The following is an 18,505-nucleotide window of genomic DNA, read 5'->3' as shown; positions in this document are numbered from 1 at the left end:
TCTCACTTGAGCTCTCTTGAGCCTCCCTTCAGTTTCTAACCATGTTGTAAAAAGATGTAAATAAACCCTCTTGTAATCTTCCTCCCATCACTTAACTCTTTGACATGGCGGCACTCCTGTCCTGGGGGTGGTGGGAACGGGTGTCGAAGCTTGACCACGGTTCCGTCAAGCGAGCAGCAGCAGCAGCAGCGAGCTAGCAACGACCCCGAACCGACCCATCAGCGCCAACAAATGGTGGAAGCGTCAACAGCGTGCAGCACAATTTCATACGCAAGAGAAGTTCGAATAGACTTAAATCGCGTTGGTCGCCTTGCTCCCTGTTTATCAATTTAAAATAAGCTGAAATTGAATTGCTTCTATGTGAAACACTTGTACGCGCCAAAACATGATCAGGAAATGCAGCTATCTCGAAAACTGATTACTATATGGGCTTCGCTATCTTGTGCCGAGAGAAAAGATCGGTACACTTGTTGGAAAGGAAACGTAGAAATGCCTTTTACGCTGCGTTGAGGAGTTTCCGAGCAGATTTACAAATGCTGGTGATCACATAGTAGACCAGCAAAAGTGCGACTCTGAGGCCTGGCTCGTGTCTTGGTAAAAGTGCTCTAAACAAAAAAGTACCTATATATATGGAATGGTCAGGCCACGTTCACAACTCAGTTCAGATGCAGAATTATTCCTTCCCTAGTTTCTTGCATTTTTGTTTTTCAGCGTTGTCAGTATTAGTGGTCAATATCACGCGTTTATCAGCGAGTAGGGCTCTTTTTTGTTGTTGAAATGGAGCAGAAATATGAGAGTGCAATTTATTCGGGATTTGCGTTACATTGCATGTTCAGCTAGCATAAAATTACTGCGTCAACAATCTCGCTCGTTCGTCTGATTTTGATTTATTAACTTGTATGCATGTTAACCTGGGCCCTTTCTGTTATATCGTCTGTTATTTGCTCAGGAACATGTGCCACAACGAGGGGTTATTCGAAAAGCAGTGCACGTTATTCGAAATTTTACGGAGGGAATTAACCGCCCTGGTATTTATCGTACGCTATTAGAAAATGAAGAACAGCGCTGACTAATAGAGCTTACGCTGGCTGTGAAGCAAAACTATTCCTTTTAAAGCTTTTATTACCGCTTTAATAAAAGCTTAACCACAAGCCGAAATTTTAAGCGCAATAATTTTCATGCCTCTGGTGTGTTGAAGCGCTAAACTGTTGATTTCGTTCAGAGCTGCGATTGGTCAGAGGAGTAGCACAGCACCTATCATGCCGTCTGTCTTTGCTGACTTACTTCTTTTTAAAATGATATCCAGTCATGAGTATGAAAGCACATGCACCGAATATTAGTGATTATTTTGGTCGTTAGCAACCAAGAGCATGTTTGCATGCGTGATGGTTGTCGTGGCCGATCGCGGCCAATGCACCTTTTTTCAGCAACGTTCTGTGCATCCGCCAAGCCGCCTCCAGGCGGAGATGGGCAGAAGATCGCTGTACATGTTCTTCCAAGAAATAGCTTCTGGTCCCTTGAAGAAGCGAGGAGGCGCGGTCAGTGTCGCCAGCGCGGGTGAAAGGATCAATGCAGTGGGGGAGCGTGAGCCAGCGTAGCTTTCAACTATTGTCCTCAAAATAACCCCGCCACCCCGCTTTCGGGAGAGGGCCATCATCGAGATGGAGGGAAGGCGGTGAGGGCTGCATACTTTGCTGTTCAGCGTCTTCGCGCAGAGGGAACACAGCTGGTTTGAAGAGTAAAAAAGGGGGTAAGTTTTCTGAAAGAGACTAACGGCCTCCACCACCTCCACACGGGTGTAACGATGCACTCTGCAAAGTGCTTCTTTAGTCCATGCGCCTTCAGATAGCATAAGTCGTGAAGATGCACCCTTCTTACACCCTTTTTCTTAGAGTGTAGGTCCTGTTTTCGCGATCGCCTGCTGCCCCGTTCACTTGGCCGCCTGCCGGCTACTTCCCGGCTGATCAACGAGCGAGCAACGGAATACGCACGGCGCAACATCTAAGCCAAGAGCGTGGGCGGGCCAGCGATAACATCATCGCTTGATGTTCAACGGCAGCGGTGACGTCAGGGGTCTGGAAGGAGCTGAAGCCTACAAAAGGAAGAGCCAAACGATGCTGGGGTGCAGTCCGGTGGAGCACCGAGCTGCGTGCTGATCTTGCTGCTTACTTCTAGGTAAGAGGCCTTTCAGCTGAGTTCAGACATCTTTCTTTGCTCCACTGGACTGCATTCCTGTATTGAACCATGCCGCCGCGAGATTGCATGAAATGTTCAAAGTTGCTTGAAAACGGTCAAGAGGGTGTATCATGTGCTAAATGCAAAAAAGTATACCATGCAGGTAAATGTGCGGGAATGACTAAAAAAACTTTCAAAAACATGACAGCACGCGAAATCGAACGCTGGATGTGTGAGAGCTGTAAAAAGAAGGACACAGAGGAAGAAACATCAGAAACCAGTGACACAGAACTAAGTAGAGAAGGAAGGGGAGAAAAGAAAAGTCGAATGAGTCATGTAACAAAACTGATTGAGGAGATTAGCCAAAAGATGGCTGCAGTCTTGGTTCGGCTGGAAGCGCTGGAAAGAAAGCTAGACAGCCAATGCACGACAACAGCAGGAATAGAAGCATCGATGGAACTCCTGTCGCATAAATATGACGAAGTTATCGCCACCATGGCAAGGCAAGAAAAGGATATTGCTGAACTAAAAACCACTTCAGCAGAGCTGACGCAAAGGATTTCAGAAAAGCACACTGAAATCGCACGACTGAAGGAAAACGTTGAGAGTGCTGAACAGTACTCAAGGCGGAAAAACGTCGAGCTGCATGGCGTTCCCTATAAGCAGGGCGAAGATCTGTACAAAGTTCTAGCGGAACTGAGCGCAAAGCTAGAAATAGCGACAGTCGAGCGTCACTCACTAGACGCCGTTCACAGGTTAAAAGAGCAGAAAGATAAGATACCCCCAATCATTGTCAGATTTAAGGACTTGGCTGATCGTGACCTTTGGATTTCGAAGAAGTATGCACTGAAGTCTGATGACATTTGCATCAATGAAAATCTGACACGAGCACAAAAGAAGTTATTTTGGCAGAGTAAACAGAGGGGCAAACAGCAGGGCTACAAGTTTGTCTGGATGCGCAATGGCAAAATCTTTGCAAGGCGGCAAGAAGGAAGTACTGCTATCAAGATTGCAACGGAAAGTGATTTGGAAAAAATGAACTAATGGCTGAGTTCATGTCTTTCTTTGAGCGGGATTCTCGTGTAAAACAGGTTGCAGAAGAAGAAGGGTTGATTCAGGAACTAAGTTTATTGCATGTAAACATACGTAGCATAAAAAAAAACTGGGATCAGCTATGTGCTTATGTGAATAGCCGGCAGAAGAAAGAAGATGTAATTGTCCTAACCGAGGTTAATCTAGACGCAACCCAACAAAACATTTACAGCCTTGTTGGTTACTCTCATTACACTTGGTGTCGAGAAAACAGAAAAGGAGGAGGTGTGATCTTGTTTGTAAATGATACCTGGCTGTCATACGAAATTCAGGTATCCATAGACAACGCAGAAATGGTTGTTGTTTCTCTTAACAAATTGAATGTAACTTACACTGTGTGTGCAATATACAGACCACCCAGCAAGAACACCACTTTATTCCTGGAAGAACTTAGCTCACTAGTAAAAACATATATGAACGAGAAGCATTTTATTTTAGCCGGAGATCTAAATATAGATATAATGCAAGGGTCAAAGAGAGTAGTCAGGGACTATCTTGATCTACTGGCAGAATTTGGCTTAGCTAACCTTATTAATAAATGTACTAGAGAGGAATTTTTAGGTTCCAAGATAACGACATCGTGCATCGACCATATACGAGTAGTTGTTCGCATGGCAGACAAACACTGCTCTTCAGGAGTAATTAAACTGAAACTCGCAGATCACTACTTTGTGGCACTAGTAACCATGACAGAAACTTCCAACTACGAAGGTAGTGCGAACATAAGACCTATAGCTAGAAAAATTTTAGACGACAGGAGTGTAGACAATGCAATTCAGCACACAAACTGGGATGCGATGTTATCTCTGGATCACATGACTTTGTATAATACATTTCTTGAAAAGTTGCACCTAATATACTCGACATCATACAAATCTGTCAAAATTAAACAAAGAAAACCAGACAACCACTGGATAACGCAGGAAATTATGGAGTTGTGTTACTTAAAGGATAAAGCCTGGCAAAACTGTAGGAAGGACCCTGAAAACAATGCACTTAGAGAGCAATTTCGCACATTGCGAAATCTTGTAACAGCCAAAACGCTACTGGCTAAAAGAAGATACCTATCCCAGCAGTTTGTACTGAACAAGAACGATGGAAAAAAGACATGGAAATTAGCAAACAGTTTAATGGGCCGGGTCAAACAGTCTACGATTGAGGAGACGATCGAAAAAAACTTTCCGAAGGAAGAAACACAGTCATGTGTGAACTGTTTAACGACACATTCATTCACGCAACAGATAAGCTGCGCGTCGCTCATGGAACAAAACGTCTAGAATACAAGCCAATACTTACATGCGCACAAACAGCGTACCTTCCCGAGTTAACAGAGGCTGAGTTGTGGAACATCATACGTAGAATGAAGATGTTTAAGCCGCCAGGTTTTGATAAAATCCGTGTGCGCGATCTGTACTGCAACTTTAACATATTAAAAGGCGTGATCCTCAAAATACTAAACGGCTTATTAGAAACCGGAATAATGCCCAAACAATTGAAAATATCGATAGTGAGACCTGTGTATAAAAGCGGAAAAAGAAATGACTGCGCAAACTACAGACCGATTTCTATTATATCTGCTCTTGCGCATATCTTGGAAAAACACGTGGGATTAGTTATGCAGTCTTTTTGCGAGAAGTTTTCTTTAAATAACCCGGCACAATACGGCTTTACAAAGGACCGGAACACAACTACGCTCTTAGAAGAATTCTCGGATTACGTTAACACCGCAATTGAAAACAATCATCTTACATTAGCACTATTTTTAGACCTATCGAAAGCCTTTGACACTATTGATCACGAATTAATGTTGTAAAAATTAGAAAACATGGGTTTCCGGGGACGATTTCATCAATTCTTTCAGGGCTATTTCACGGATAGAGCACAGTGCGTTAGAATTGATGATAAATGCAGTGAATTTAGGGCGATCAAATTTGGTGTTCCACAAGGAAGTACACTGGGCCCATTACTAATCAATATGTACGTCTCTGAACTCGGTTTTTTGGAATTAACATCGAGAATCTTTCAGTATGCAGACGACATAGCACTAGCACTAGAATTCACTGATCTTCATTTTGCAAGCAAAAGCTTTCAGCAGGATATATGCAAGGTAATAGACTGGCTTGCTCAAAACTCAATTTATTTAAACCAGCAAAAAACGAAACTTCTCTGTTTTAGAAACCCGCACAAGCGAGTACTCCTAAATGAGTCACTTTTTTTACATGGCTCGCATTGTGATCCGTGCACATGTAATGTCATACCATTTGAACCTTCAGTAAAATATCTCGGAATAATATTTGATGGGCATATGACATGGAATAATCGTGTGCAGTATATATGTAACAGGCTTAGAGCCGTGTCCGCGATGATGTACAACCTCAGAGGTAAGACTTCGATGCACTTAAGGCGCGTCATATTCAAAGCACTAGCTGAATCTATTATATCCTACGGCATTACATTATATGGCGCCTGCTCTGATCACAAAATGGGATCCATAAATCGCATAATTAAAAGAATTGTAAACAGTATAACTTATGGTACTATGCTGCAGGATGTTGATAAGGAGGAAAAATGCAGTATACTAGGTGTACTCAGAATCGTGGCAACTCAGATTTGAGGCGTCACTGCGGTGCCAGTGACCAAGCCAGGGTTGTGGCTACCTCGGCGAAGCTGGCGAATAAAGAGCGTGAAGCTGCTGTTGGGATAGAACGCAGTATCGAACGCCACGCTGAGACAAAGGAGAGCCCGATTATAGATGAGCAGTGCATTTCAGAGGAAAGCACTGAGAACGATAAGCCAGCTGCGGAGGACTACCTTCAGGGGAGCGAACTGCTCATTTCCGGGGCAGCTGAAGGTCCGTCTGTCAGCTCTGTGGAGATGACCATCTGTTGCGAAGGCAAAGAGGTCAATTTTGTGCCTAATGAAGGATCACGCGATGCATGTCAAGGGCTGGAGGAGACAGACTTGGTTCAGGCGGTGCACGCGGTAAGATCAAAGCGAAAAAGGAAAAGGGCAAGAACCAAAAGGAAACGGTTGAAATGTCAGGCCCTAAATTCACGTGCGCGAACAGGTGCTAGTGTTAGCACAGATGGAAGTGCGGCAGAAGGGAAAGAAAAACCTTCCCGCATTGGAGCTGGCAAATTTGCGGCTAAAGTTACTGGTCAGGCGATACGCGGGGATTGTTCTAAACCTGACCGCAGCAACAGAAAGGGAAGACCGCATCTTCCAAGCAGAGCAGGAGGGGGGTTTTTTCAAAGGGCATCGGCCTGCGGGAAAGCCCAGGCCACCCCTACCTGACAGAAAGGCGGCAAGGGAAAAGGCAAAGCCACCCATGAGACCGGAAGGCGCTAAGTTGCGCGACCGTAAGCGCATGCGAGCACAGGGATTTAGCAACAGAGGCCACGCACGCAGGCGTGTCCAGCGTGCGCAATTGAAAAGAAGGATGCGTCCTTCACTTTCGGCACTGGATTCTGGGAAGCGCGCAGGGCGAAAGGGTAGCCGAGCTCAGTGCTGGGGGCGAGAACAAAGAACAGCTTCTCGCTCTGGTCGCTGTGCGTCGCCAAAAGCCGGTTCTCGACTTTGCATGCGCTACCAAGGCTTTCTGAGTGTGTCGAGGGGGCGCGGAGACGACAGAGGGAGTCGTAGATGGCTTTTTTCAGTGGCCTTTTGTAACGAAATGACTACAGTGTCATCAGTCAAAGCGCGACCCCAGCGGGCGCGTCTGAAGGGCTAATCCCTTCAACGCGGCGGAGGTGAGTCAGCTTTCACCCCCGCGTAGCCATTCGAAGTAGCTTTTTTTTTGTTCCTTTTTTGTGTGTGCGAAATCAAAAAAGGAAGGGCTACTTTGTTTTGAGCTAAAGATTTAGAGTGATCGGACGTTACTGTGTTTTCTCTTAAAATTGAGAAAGATTAAAGTCTGAGTTAGAAATGAGAGTTCAATTTGACATGCTACCAAGTTATGAGAGCACTAAAAGGAGTGTAGCGAAGATTCCTGAGTAGGCCATGTGCTGTTTGCATAGTTAGAACCGTTCAGAGCATTCAAGTTTTGCTGTGTTTGAAGGTTGGCACAGGTTTCTTTTGTATCGATAGTAGACTCAGCCGTGTCAGACTTGGTTGAGGTACATGGCGGTTGTAGCTACATTAACGGCAGTGTAGCTAATGCCTTGCGAAGGCAAAGAAAGTGCGTGTATTTGTGCTCATTTGCGTACTCGTGTTTACTGGCGCGTGGTTAGTTATCCGATTGCGGTATTCGGAGATTAACCGAATGAAGTGAAGGTGCAGAATTTTGTGTAGAACATTGTAGCAGCTTGTGTATAGGTTATGGTGCCTGACATAATGAGTATAAGTATTGCGCCAGTACTGGAATGAGTACGGATTCTGATGAGCAGTCGTATCTTTGTGAGGTTAACTGGAGCAGTTGATTCTCAGTCTCGAGCGATCAAGGTTCTTTGAGAAGAGCCAGGGGATTAAACTGAGCGTGGGCCAAATTTTAAGCAGACTTTCGATATTCGGGTGGTATTGGGGATCAGAGCTTGGTTGATAAGGAATGGAGTTTCTATTCAAAATTTGTAGGCTTTGACACAGCACCGCTTATTGTACAACGTGGCAGTCTGTCTTTGGCGACCTCAGATGTGACGCGGACGCTCGCTTTGACCCTAAATGTGGGCAAAATTGAGAGATCAGTATTCTGGAGCAGGATTTTGTGTGGTACTAAAAGGAAGCCTGGTGGGTCTTGAGTGAATTCCGAACGCTTGCGCGTGGAGCGGCGCTTTGTTGTTTGGAACGTCCCATCTGTGCTTTCCTTTGTTGGTGGTTTGGTGTTTTGGGTTTGCCTTGGAAGTTGATGTTGCAAGCCAAGATATCAACGTGGACGCGAGCCCATCTCTTCCTGCCCAGCGGTGGGGATCGCTGGCCATTCGAGATTTTCCGCGCCGCAGAGGAGCTATTAAGATCGACGTCAGCGGGTCTCGTTTGGAGCCAGCCAGAACACCTGTTTCTACTGTATAGATATAGCTGCGAGCAACTTCAGCGTGATTACTTTCGGGCCTGCCGCCATGGACCGCACGCACAGAGAGGACCCAGGTGACAGCTGACTTCAATTACGGAGTTTGCCCGGTCGGAGTACAGGACCAAAACGAAGGGGCTGAGTTTAAGCAAAACCAGGCCCCCTTTCCGAAGTGCCTGCACGTGTAGAACGCCGCCGCCGCCTCGGGGAGACGAACGTTATCTTCCCCATTTGCCGTGGCCATGCCGGGGAACAAAGGGCCTCGTTTCCTGTGGCTCTTTGGCGTGCCAGGCACCGCGACAAGCCGGCGGGCATCATCTCCGACCCTCGCGAACATCTGCAAGCACGGGGAACCACTTTCGGCCTTTTCGTGACCTCGCGTTCTGGCCTCGAGCGGCGGGTGGCATTTGATGATCAACAGATGTCAGTGACCCGCAGAAACCTTCGGCTGGCCGGGGGCCACCACCTACCGCAGTCGACGCTACCTCGACGACAACCTTCTTTCCCTCAGACTCAACATGTGACGCGGGCGTGGCCCTAAGTGCAGTGGTGTGTTTGTGCGCACAAGTTTGTGTTGTTTGTGATCTGGGCCCCTCCCACCCCGGCGTGGGCGTCCACAACCTAGGGAATTTAGGGAGGGAGAACAGTATAAAAGTCGCCAACGAATGCGGCAGGACAGCCTCTTTTCAAGCCCCACTTGAGCCTCATCTCAGCTCTCACTAGAGCCTCCCATAGAGCCTCATTTGGAACCTCACTTCTAACCATGATGTAAAAAGATGTAAATAAACCCTCTTGTAATCTTCCTCCCATCACTTAACTCTTTGACTTGGCGGCACTCCTGTCCTGATGGTGGTGGGAACGGGTTCGAAGCTTGACCACGGTTCCGTCAAGCAGCGAGCAGCAGCAGCAGCGAGCTAGCAACGGCTCCGAACCGACCCATCTTCGCCAACTGGTGGCAGCGTCAACAGTTTCTTCCCCTTCTCGGCACGACTCACCTGCGCACCACTGCGTACCACAAACAGATGAACGGCCTAGTGGAACACTTTCACAGCAAACTTAAGACCACACTCACCGCCCTCACTACAGCAATTGAGTGCGATCAGGGCTAAAAGGCCATCAGCAACATCAAGAGTCCACGTCATGCAGCCTATCTGAACCACAGGTGTGCGGCGACGCAGTGCCGCCTGCGCGCGGTGGGCCACAACAGCGTTCCGCATTGTGCTGAAACAAGATTATTGTAAATCCGGTAGAATAAAATAATAAACATTAGCGGGACCGTTGGGACGAAAAAAAATTGCAACACTCATATAAATATGCAGACGAAAGGATATTTAGATACAACGCAAGGAAATAAACAAAACGCGAAGTGGTTGTTTGATGGTTTCCTGCGTTTTCTTGGCTCATGAATCAAATTAAATCAATTGAGTTGGGGATAGCTGTTTGTAGAGACTGAATAACACTCATCTGGGCTTCTCGTCATCGTATTATAGTAGGTGACGGCGTACCTCTTCGCGATGCAGCATCAGCCGCTCATTGAGACAAGGTAGATATTGAACATGTCTCATTTGAGAACCTGTGCGGAGAGATACAGGAAACTCGGGATGCACTTGCACAAGTGGAAGCTCTGATCTCCTGACTCAGAATGAGCAGAAAACACTGAAGAGTGAAGGCTGAGAATAGGCCGTGCATATTGGACGCACATGAACCTACTTCTAGGCGTGCTAGAACCGCAGGTTTCAAAGCGTGGAGCTTCCCTTTCGGATGCCAGACGCCCTTCTGAAGTTCCCTGTACTATACAAAGTGACATTCTTCCCAAGTGCACTCCCAAGTGAAAAGTACATTACCAAATGCAAGGTAATCGGCTCATTATTGCAAATGAATCGTTTCACTCGAGTCCTTTCCAGAAACGGCCTTTGCCAATATATTCCCAGTATTGGGCCGAATACCTTATCTTGTGGTGTTTCCCCCAAAGGCCGCCTTAGTTGCTCAGTGGTTGTGGCGCTCAGGTGCTCACCCGAAACCCGCGGGTTCGATCCCAGCCACGGCGTTTGGATTTCGGTGGAGGCGAAATTACAGAGAACCGCGTATTGTGCGATGTCAGTGCATGTTAGAAATTCCCAGGTGATCGAAATTTCCGGAGGCCTTCACTACGGCGCCCCCATAGTCTGAGTCACTTTCTGACATTAAATACCTGCGATCCAAAAATATTTCCGATATGTGCATATAGCAGTTTTCAGCGCACACCACCACAGGTGATCACCCGGTTTAGATCGTGTGTAATTCTTTTTGCGTGATGTATTTTTTTTTTTCATTTAGCACATCTTACCCTAGTTAAATCACTTGTCCATCGACACACAGCGCTTCATCAGTGTCGTCATTCTCTCTCTCTGAAAGGTGCTTGACTGGCTTTGACATCTACCCAGAGACTCAGTAACTTTGCGCAACTTAAGAGGGGCCGAGTGAAGCTGCTGGACAAACAACAGATCACCATTGGTAAGCTTTAAAAATCTTTAACGTTCGACACTGTCAATGCGACGGCATTTAGGTGCTCATCTCGCAAAGAAGTTCTGTCACGAAACTCTCCGATTGGTCCAGAGAGGTCACGTGACCTTGTGACGTACCAAAACCTGGTCACTATGGCACGTGGCATTCTACCTTCTGGGTTGTGAGTTACCTTCCGCGCGTGGTACGTGGCTGTGAAGTTAATTCAAATAAATTCGATGCAATCGGTTAATTCTCGTGCGGCCTGTGCATGAGCCGTACAGGAGCTGGGGAAGAGAAACCTGGGTCTCTCAAGCGCCACCGGTGGCTCTGTTTGACGTACCCGCCTGCCGGGCAGTGGCGCATCGCTTAGCCGCTGCTCCACCGCGCAAGCAGTGATGTGAGGACTCCGTGCGTTCTATGAATGCGATCTAGAGGGTCGTGACGTAATTAATTCAGTAGACTAAGCATAGGGCGCAGCCCAACTTTTAAATCCCAGGATATCGAAAATATTGCAATTTGGCCAACCCTGAAAAACTAAAAAAGGTTAACTACGTTTTTTTTTGTATAGTTTAGTTGGTAATCACAGCCCATACAATAGAGAGCCCTCACTGCAGTGGAGAAGCCGTTTTTCAAGATACCAACTAGAAGTATTTAAAAAGAACAGAAACCGGGAAACCGAAACCGAAACTGGGTTTCCACCAAACGATTTCGTCACGGCCGACCGTCATATGGACGTCAGGAATACTGCCACAGAACCTATCGTGTCCGCGTTGATTGGCGAAGCTGGAGAATCTAGGTGAGAGCTTGGATCACTAGTTGACTGAAATGAGGAAAAAATTCAGGAGAGCACTTTGTTGACCTAAAGTGCGATGAGGCGGAAGCCTTAAGCGAAGTGTTGATTAATAGTGGAATGCGACAGCGTCTTGCAACGCTACCAGGGAGTCCGCAGAACGTCATCGCCCGTTCGGCTCTAAGCCTATCTCGTCGGTAAATTGGTTTTTGTGGAAAGCAAATGTATCCGTCTCGCACATCTCGGTGGACGCCTGAACCTCGCCGTAACGGGAAGGCAGGAAGATGGGAGTGAACGAAGACACCGTATTCACTAGACACGGCTCTGTTCATTTCAAACCATCGAGCTTGCATGGCGGAGTGGTTAGCGTGCTTGTCTCGCACTCCATAGACCCTGGTTCGATTCTCCAACTAGACCAATTTCCTACTCGGTTTTATTTATTTATCTGGTCTGACTAGAAAGATTAATTAGGTTAATCAGTTAATTAACAAATTAACTAAACCCAGTCCCACTAACTTGGAGCATCACTATACCATCCCATTAATTGGTTGCATGGTCACAAGCCAAAGTAAAATTAGCCCCGTTTGAAATTCGCGCACTGTGACGTCCCGACCGTTTGGACCAATTGAAAACCGTGACACCTCTGTCGACAACTCCTACTTACTGCGATCAGGCATTAAAGGTTTCCGCCTTAAAAAGCAGCTCGATATTCTGTCCAGCAAACGGAAAGCGAATATCGACGGGCGTGCATCCAGTGACGTCACACACGCAAGGTCAGCGGGGAATTTGGAAATTCCCCGCTGACCTCTTCGCCGCAAAATTCGGCACAAAGGACCACGAAAGTAAGTAGAACGGACCGTTAAAGTTTCTCTAAAATCAAAGGAGGTAGAAGAAACATTACAGTTACACTTTCAATCTGTTTAATAGCGGATTATGGTGGATTAGGTGCTCGTAGTTGTATAATTCGATATGATATTCGCATGAAAAGTACTCATACATTTCAGGTGTTGACTAATGCGTCCCATATAAGTTTGGAGTTTTGGCGGAAAAATCGCAAGAACATTAGACGCCTATTGTATAGAGCACAGTAGCGAACCTAATTACTATCGCATTTTCATCTTTAATAATGGGGTTGACAAGGGCGCCAAGGTTTCTGACCCTTAGCACCATTTGAATTTTCGAAATGTATAGTAGTCCGTCCGCCTAAAACAAAGTTGCATGAAACAAGCTGGATGTTGCACCGCGTTGCAAAAAAATTTCTTTATGCTTTTTGTGTTGCACTATTAAGACATGATAGTGGATATTCTGTATGTATCCGTATGCCGACTTAAAGAGCCCTGATGCCTTTGTATGTAGATACGGTTGATTTGGGGGCGAACACATTCAACAGGATGTGAAACGGCTCGAGACCGTATGCCTTTACACATGGTGACAGCCGCTGAATCTTTTTTTGGAAGCACTGGTGCTGTTACAATGCCCTCCGCTTCCTCATGTGAAAAAGAACCAGGTTAAAAGCACGCAAAACCTTTTGGGCTGTTACGCAAGTAAACAAAAAAAATCTGCATTACGTACTGCTAACTCTAATGGAATAGTAGGGATAGGGGTGGCATTATTTTCTTTGACTGTTTTCGGTTAAGCAGACAAGATCGCTACTGGTAGACCAGTTATGTTCTAAGACGCCGCTTAAGTCCTGAGAAAGCTGAGTAGAGGAGTGAACTGTACTTTTCCAGCACTGAGAGATGCAGAGCTGCTGAAAGGCCAAGACCTCTGTAGAAAGCGTGGGCAGAGTTGGCTGTGCCCTTCGGGGATGTTACTGACATGGTTCACTAGACTATGCCATGCTGCCTCAAGCAGCTCGCCATCCCTACCATAAGTGCAAGCACAGCAGCACACGTGATTGATCAGCACAGCAGGCTCCATCTGCGTTGCTACTACACGCTCAATTGTCGAACAAAAGGGGACCGACGACGCAGTAGGTCCGCGTACTCTGGCTGTGAGCGCAGCGCACAGGCAGGCACAATGTAGCGAGCAGGTTCGTTCGACGCGATCGGTTAGGTTAGGCACCGGCGGGTCGTTTTCCCCCTTCCGATTGTGATTCGTTGACCAGCGCCGTTAGTTGCACGGTTCAGCAGGCGGCGTCGAGGAGGTTTCTCATGGTCGCAAAGGGCCTTTGACCATTTTTACCCCAAAAAACGAACGAATTGTCAAGGGCGCTCGCAATTAAAGTTAGTGGCTGGAAAGTAAAGCCTACTTTGCACAAAACCGCGCGCCCGGCGCGTCTCCAGAGATACGGGGTCAACTAAGCCCGACCCTGGCGAGCCTTAGGCCCCGCCCACTTGCATATACCTTCCAATGTGCACTACGAATGGGTTAAATTGTACGAAAGCACAAATAGTATCTACAGCTCCGCGGAGCTGCCGGAGCTGGTGAATGAAGCGGCAAAGGACCGAGTGGAAAGAACGTTTCGAGTTTGTTTCGCCAGCTTTCAAATCGCCTTTTCTTAACTGCCTTGCATGTTGTCTTCCATCCCTAATAACCCATTTTTGTTAAGATGCTCGAAGTTGACTGCCCCAACCCGCTACGTTTTGCCAGGCTAGCGTACGGAGACTCAAGGTGCTCTCTACACTTGCAACTGCCTTATACTATCATTGACCATCGTGCCATCATCATCCTTCATCGACCGCGGGGATCATCTGACCAGCCTTAGCATGCTCCTTCGAAAGTTAACTAGCGCCTGCAGGGTGCTTAGAGTTTCTCGGCGGTTCCGCGCTTGTAAATCGAGGGGCGTCAAAAACGAAGCCACGCGGGCACACAAAGCTTATAGCCGCAAAGCCCCAAAACGTTCCTAAACTCACCTGGCCGCCTGTGGCGCCGGCATGTATCTGTTTTCTTTGGCTTCCAACATTCAGGTTGTCTTTTTTCTGCTTTCTGTGTGGGATAAAAGCGCACTTGCGGTTTCAAAATAAAACTTACTTTAACACTGAACCGCGTAACTCGTACTGCTGTCGGTTCAGAGTGTTCGGAGACGACGACCTGTTTAATCTTCGAATTACAGGCAGCCTGGACTCCGAAGCAGTTTTGTAAAGCCTCTGTGTGGTTTGTCAGCCTCAGAGATTCGTGGCTTCTTTCCTCCTATTTTATCATCATACGTGTTCTTGCGAGATTGCCCTGTGGCAGCGATACCTGTATTTGTATTTTTGTTCGTACTCTTTTCTACCTTACATGAGCTTTGTTTTCACTGAGGTTGGCGTCTTTTCTTGCTCAGGTGCCATAACCACATGGCACCTGCTCAAATCAGGCTCTATGTCGCGGGTAATGTGCCGATGCTTGCTTTCAGGAATTATGTCCTCATAGCTGTCCATTAGCGGCGTTCCATCCAGGTCCTCTTCATCCAAAGTCGCCTCAGTCTATGCAAGGCCTGACGCTGCAGCTACAGGTGCTGGCTCAGATGTTGACTCCTTGGGACCTCGCTAAGCAAGCCCGGCAACAGATGAATCGTCTGTAGTGGGCGAGTGCAGGCACCCGGCAGCCTCTTGATCCAGGAACTGTGGCAGCAGCAGTGCATTGCGCTCGGGGAAGATATCTGTCCAGCTAACGGTCCCGGTACCTTGCTCCCATCTATATACCGGTCGTCACTTCTGGGCTGCAAACTGGGATCAGGCTGCTGTGGCGTCGGTTGTGGAGAGCGAACCGGACTTGGAGTGCTGTCTTGCAGATCAATGCCAGAGTGGTCGCTGTCAGTGTCCGTGGGTGTCGGCAACTGTCTGGATCGGTCACTGTAAATTTTTGTCTGCTCTGAATGGCATGCCTCCACTTCGCCATTTGCCTGCTCCTCAGGATGAGACTGCATGAAGGTGCCTTCTAGGATCTGGCCAGTGGTGCCAAGGTCAGGACTAGCTTCCGAACTGTTCGAATGTGGTGTGGAAAATGTGACCCTCCGCCCTGATGGATCTGCAGGTATTCGCTGCACCTCCTCGTCGAGATCTGTGGGCGTCGGACATGTGCGAGCATGTTCTTGTCGGAACCCTTTCGAAGGACAACTGGCGTGGAAGTAACAGGTGGGAGGTTCACGAGTCGCCGGTTCAAAAGGGACGCAGGTGCGCTTGTAGGTCGGTGTGCCGCGGAGGTTGTCCGTTGAAGATGGCCCTCCCACAGAGTGACGGAAGGCGTGCACAGGATCGATACTGCATCCTCCTCCGGCTTGCTTTGCGGGGTATAGTAGCTGGCAACCGGAGCAGACATTGAGGCACACGATTCACTCAGTGCTGTCTTGTCGGGAGCAAAAGGCATACCGGGTGGCTTTGACGCCTCTGCAGCACCCACAGTGGCCCTCACTGCAGCCACCTGCGTTGGCAGGCGAGGCGTGATGCCCCTGCGCGGCACACGAGTTGGCACAAACCCGGGGTACTGCTCTGGTGTGGCAGGCTGGTTTCGCCAGCTTGACGCTAGATTGAGCTGCGCTTCCGGCAGGGGCATTGACCGCGCGAAGCTCTGCATGAGTTCCTGCGAGGCGGAAAAATTCTCCCGCATCTCGCGAACGCATCAGTGTTGCATCCTCCCCTTCTGAAACAGCTCCTGAAGGCAGCCGGTCAGCGGCAGGACAGCATGGGGTCGTACGCCCTGCAGGAAGTGCAGCACCACGTAGCAAATCCAGGTCGGCTCGACCAGCTCGCAGAAGAAGTTGACAAACTCCTCCTCCTGCGTGGAAGACAGCGGCACTTGCAGAAGCGGCTCCAGCTGCTCACGGGCTTCACGCACTTTCGATTTTATGACCAGTGTTATAACGCATCCGAGTAGCTGCTCCAGGCTGTAAGAGTGACCGTGCCCGCTGATCAGCTCCAGGGAGTAGATGATTCGAGAGTTGGCCAGCAGCACGTCCAACTTCAGGGTCATCTTCTTAGGCGTGGAGGCCACCTCCATGTGGCCGAGGCAGCGCAGGGCCAGCCGGTGCTGGCACTGAATCATTAGGCGCTCGGCGGGGCCCCAGAGGGCGCCCAGAAGCGGCCGCAGTTCAGCACCGGCCTGTCTTGTCCCTGCAGCATACTCTCCATCCCTTCCTCATAGTTGCCATGGACGAGGTGCCAGATATTCTGGACAAGACTATGCACGTCAGAGCTCAGGAGAAATGTAGACAGGAAAGGCTTCAGCTTTTCCTTTACCGGTAGATAGTCGTGGATGGCGAAGGCGGAGATGTGTAGTAGGAGGTAGTACGTGACGACGTGCGGCGGCCAAGCCTCGACACCACGTATAAAGCTGAAACCGCATGGCGCGTTTTTGGGCGCGATTGCCGCGCGGATGGTGGGACGCGCGCGTCATTCTGACGCGTGCCCAGCATAATCCAACTCGAAATCGCGCCGCCGCGTGGTTCTACGCTTGTAGAAAAAAAACGCCTCGCGGTGCGCGTCCACTGACGTCACGGCCCGCGTCCACCAATCAGCGTGCAGGCACGTGTCATTTTGGTTTTCCGGTTTGCCAACAGATGGCTCTGCTCTCCGCGCATCTCGGCGGTACCTTTTTGGGGGAACATTGCTCTTTCCTCGGAGGAGCTGGCTTTATTGTTGAGCACGTCCAAACAGCCACGTGCATTCACGCATCGTGCTCCTTCGCGCGTAGCGTTCGGCCAACATGCACAAGACAACCTTTAACTAGGTATAATTACATGAAGATTGTTTTATTGTAGTGTCCTGTAATTTAAAGGGCATATTATATATGCGGTAACCGATAATTCACCTAGTGGGCAGTTGTGTTGTCTGGCAACCCGAAAAAACGCGCCGCGACAGCGCCGCTTCATTTTTCTCGTGCGGGTGTTCGCGCGTCGGCGGCAACGCGGGCGTTTGCAGCGCGAGCGTTTTTCGCTCGCGAAAAACGCTCCATGCGGTTCCAGCTTAAGACGGATATCGGTGGCGCAGTGAATGCTTGGTGACAGGTAGCTCACTCGTAGATGACTGCCGTAGCTGGCCGCATCTCCCAGGCCCGCCTCTACCAGCACGATGTTCACCAGCAGTCTCCTGCCTCGGTCATTCCTGGCCTGTTGGCACCAGGTCTGGAGGGTGGTGTACGGGTAGTCCAAGGAGCCCTTGCTCATCGGTTGGTCGGGCAGCACCGCGTACGGCAGCAACTAGAGCAGTACCGAGACGCTGCCGAGCCGCAGGCGCGCTACGTCGTGCCACACTGCCAGCAGGCCTGGCTTGGTCATCTGCTTGTCTCGAGCTTCCCCCACCAGCCGGTGCCAGAGGCGTTGCTCCTCGAAGTGACTCAGGATGCGTTGACTCGTCATCACCTCGTCCTGACCAAAGCAATCAAGCAGCGGCCCGCAAAGTCCAGTAGCAGCAATATCTCTGGATGTTCGGAGCGCGCGAGGAAGTAGAAGCAACGCGAACCCCGTGACAGAAAGGCTCGGGCTCCGGATCGGCTCGAGAACGGAATAAAAAAATATTTCTTTGTTTACACCAGATGTCCGCTGTGACAAGTCAACATTGAACAAGGCGAACCACTTTTACCTTGCTTCACCTTGCACACCTGTTGGCCGGAAGCAACCACAGTCCCCGGTACTGCTAACTCTGCTGTCGCGTCTGCTTTCCTTTCTACCTTGGTGGCCCATTTTAGATGTCCGTCTACAATCATCCAGAGCGTCAGCGGACAGTTCGAGTCGTCTCTCTTTGCTGAGCTCCCTTGCATTCTCGACGCAACTCGCCTGCGCACCACCGCGTACCACCCCGAGACGAATAGCCGAATGGAACGCTTCCACCGCCACCCCATGGCTGCACTCACCGCCCTCGCTGCACCAGTGGAATGCGTTCAGCGCAATCAGGGCGTGAGCAACATAAGGAGTCCGCGTCTTGCAGCCTATCTGAGCCGCAGGTGTACGCCGGCGCGTGCCGCCTGTACGCGATGGGCCACAATGGCGCACCGAACTCTGCTGAAGCAATACTGACGGAAATTGGCGGTGGCTTGTCAATGTG

General features: G+C 49.0%; 1 pseudogene; it reads right to left on the bottom strand.

Moving 5' to 3' along the window:
- LOC149357245 (uncharacterized) overlaps positions 1 to 18,302 on the bottom strand; it is a 39,090-nt pseudogene extending 20,788 nt beyond the window's left edge.
- Between the last annotated feature and the right edge of the window lie 203 nt (positions 18,303 to 18,505).

The sequence above is a fragment of the Amblyomma mixtum genome, chromosome 3, assembly GCF_055824585.1.
Source record: "Amblyomma mixtum isolate Tamu chromosome 3, ASM5582458v1, whole genome shotgun sequence".
NCBI lineage: Eukaryota > Metazoa > Arthropoda > Arachnida > Ixodida > Ixodidae > Amblyomma > Amblyomma mixtum.
The sequence above is the reverse complement of the archived record's forward strand: the minus strand, read 5'-3'. Positions and strand labels throughout refer to the sequence as shown.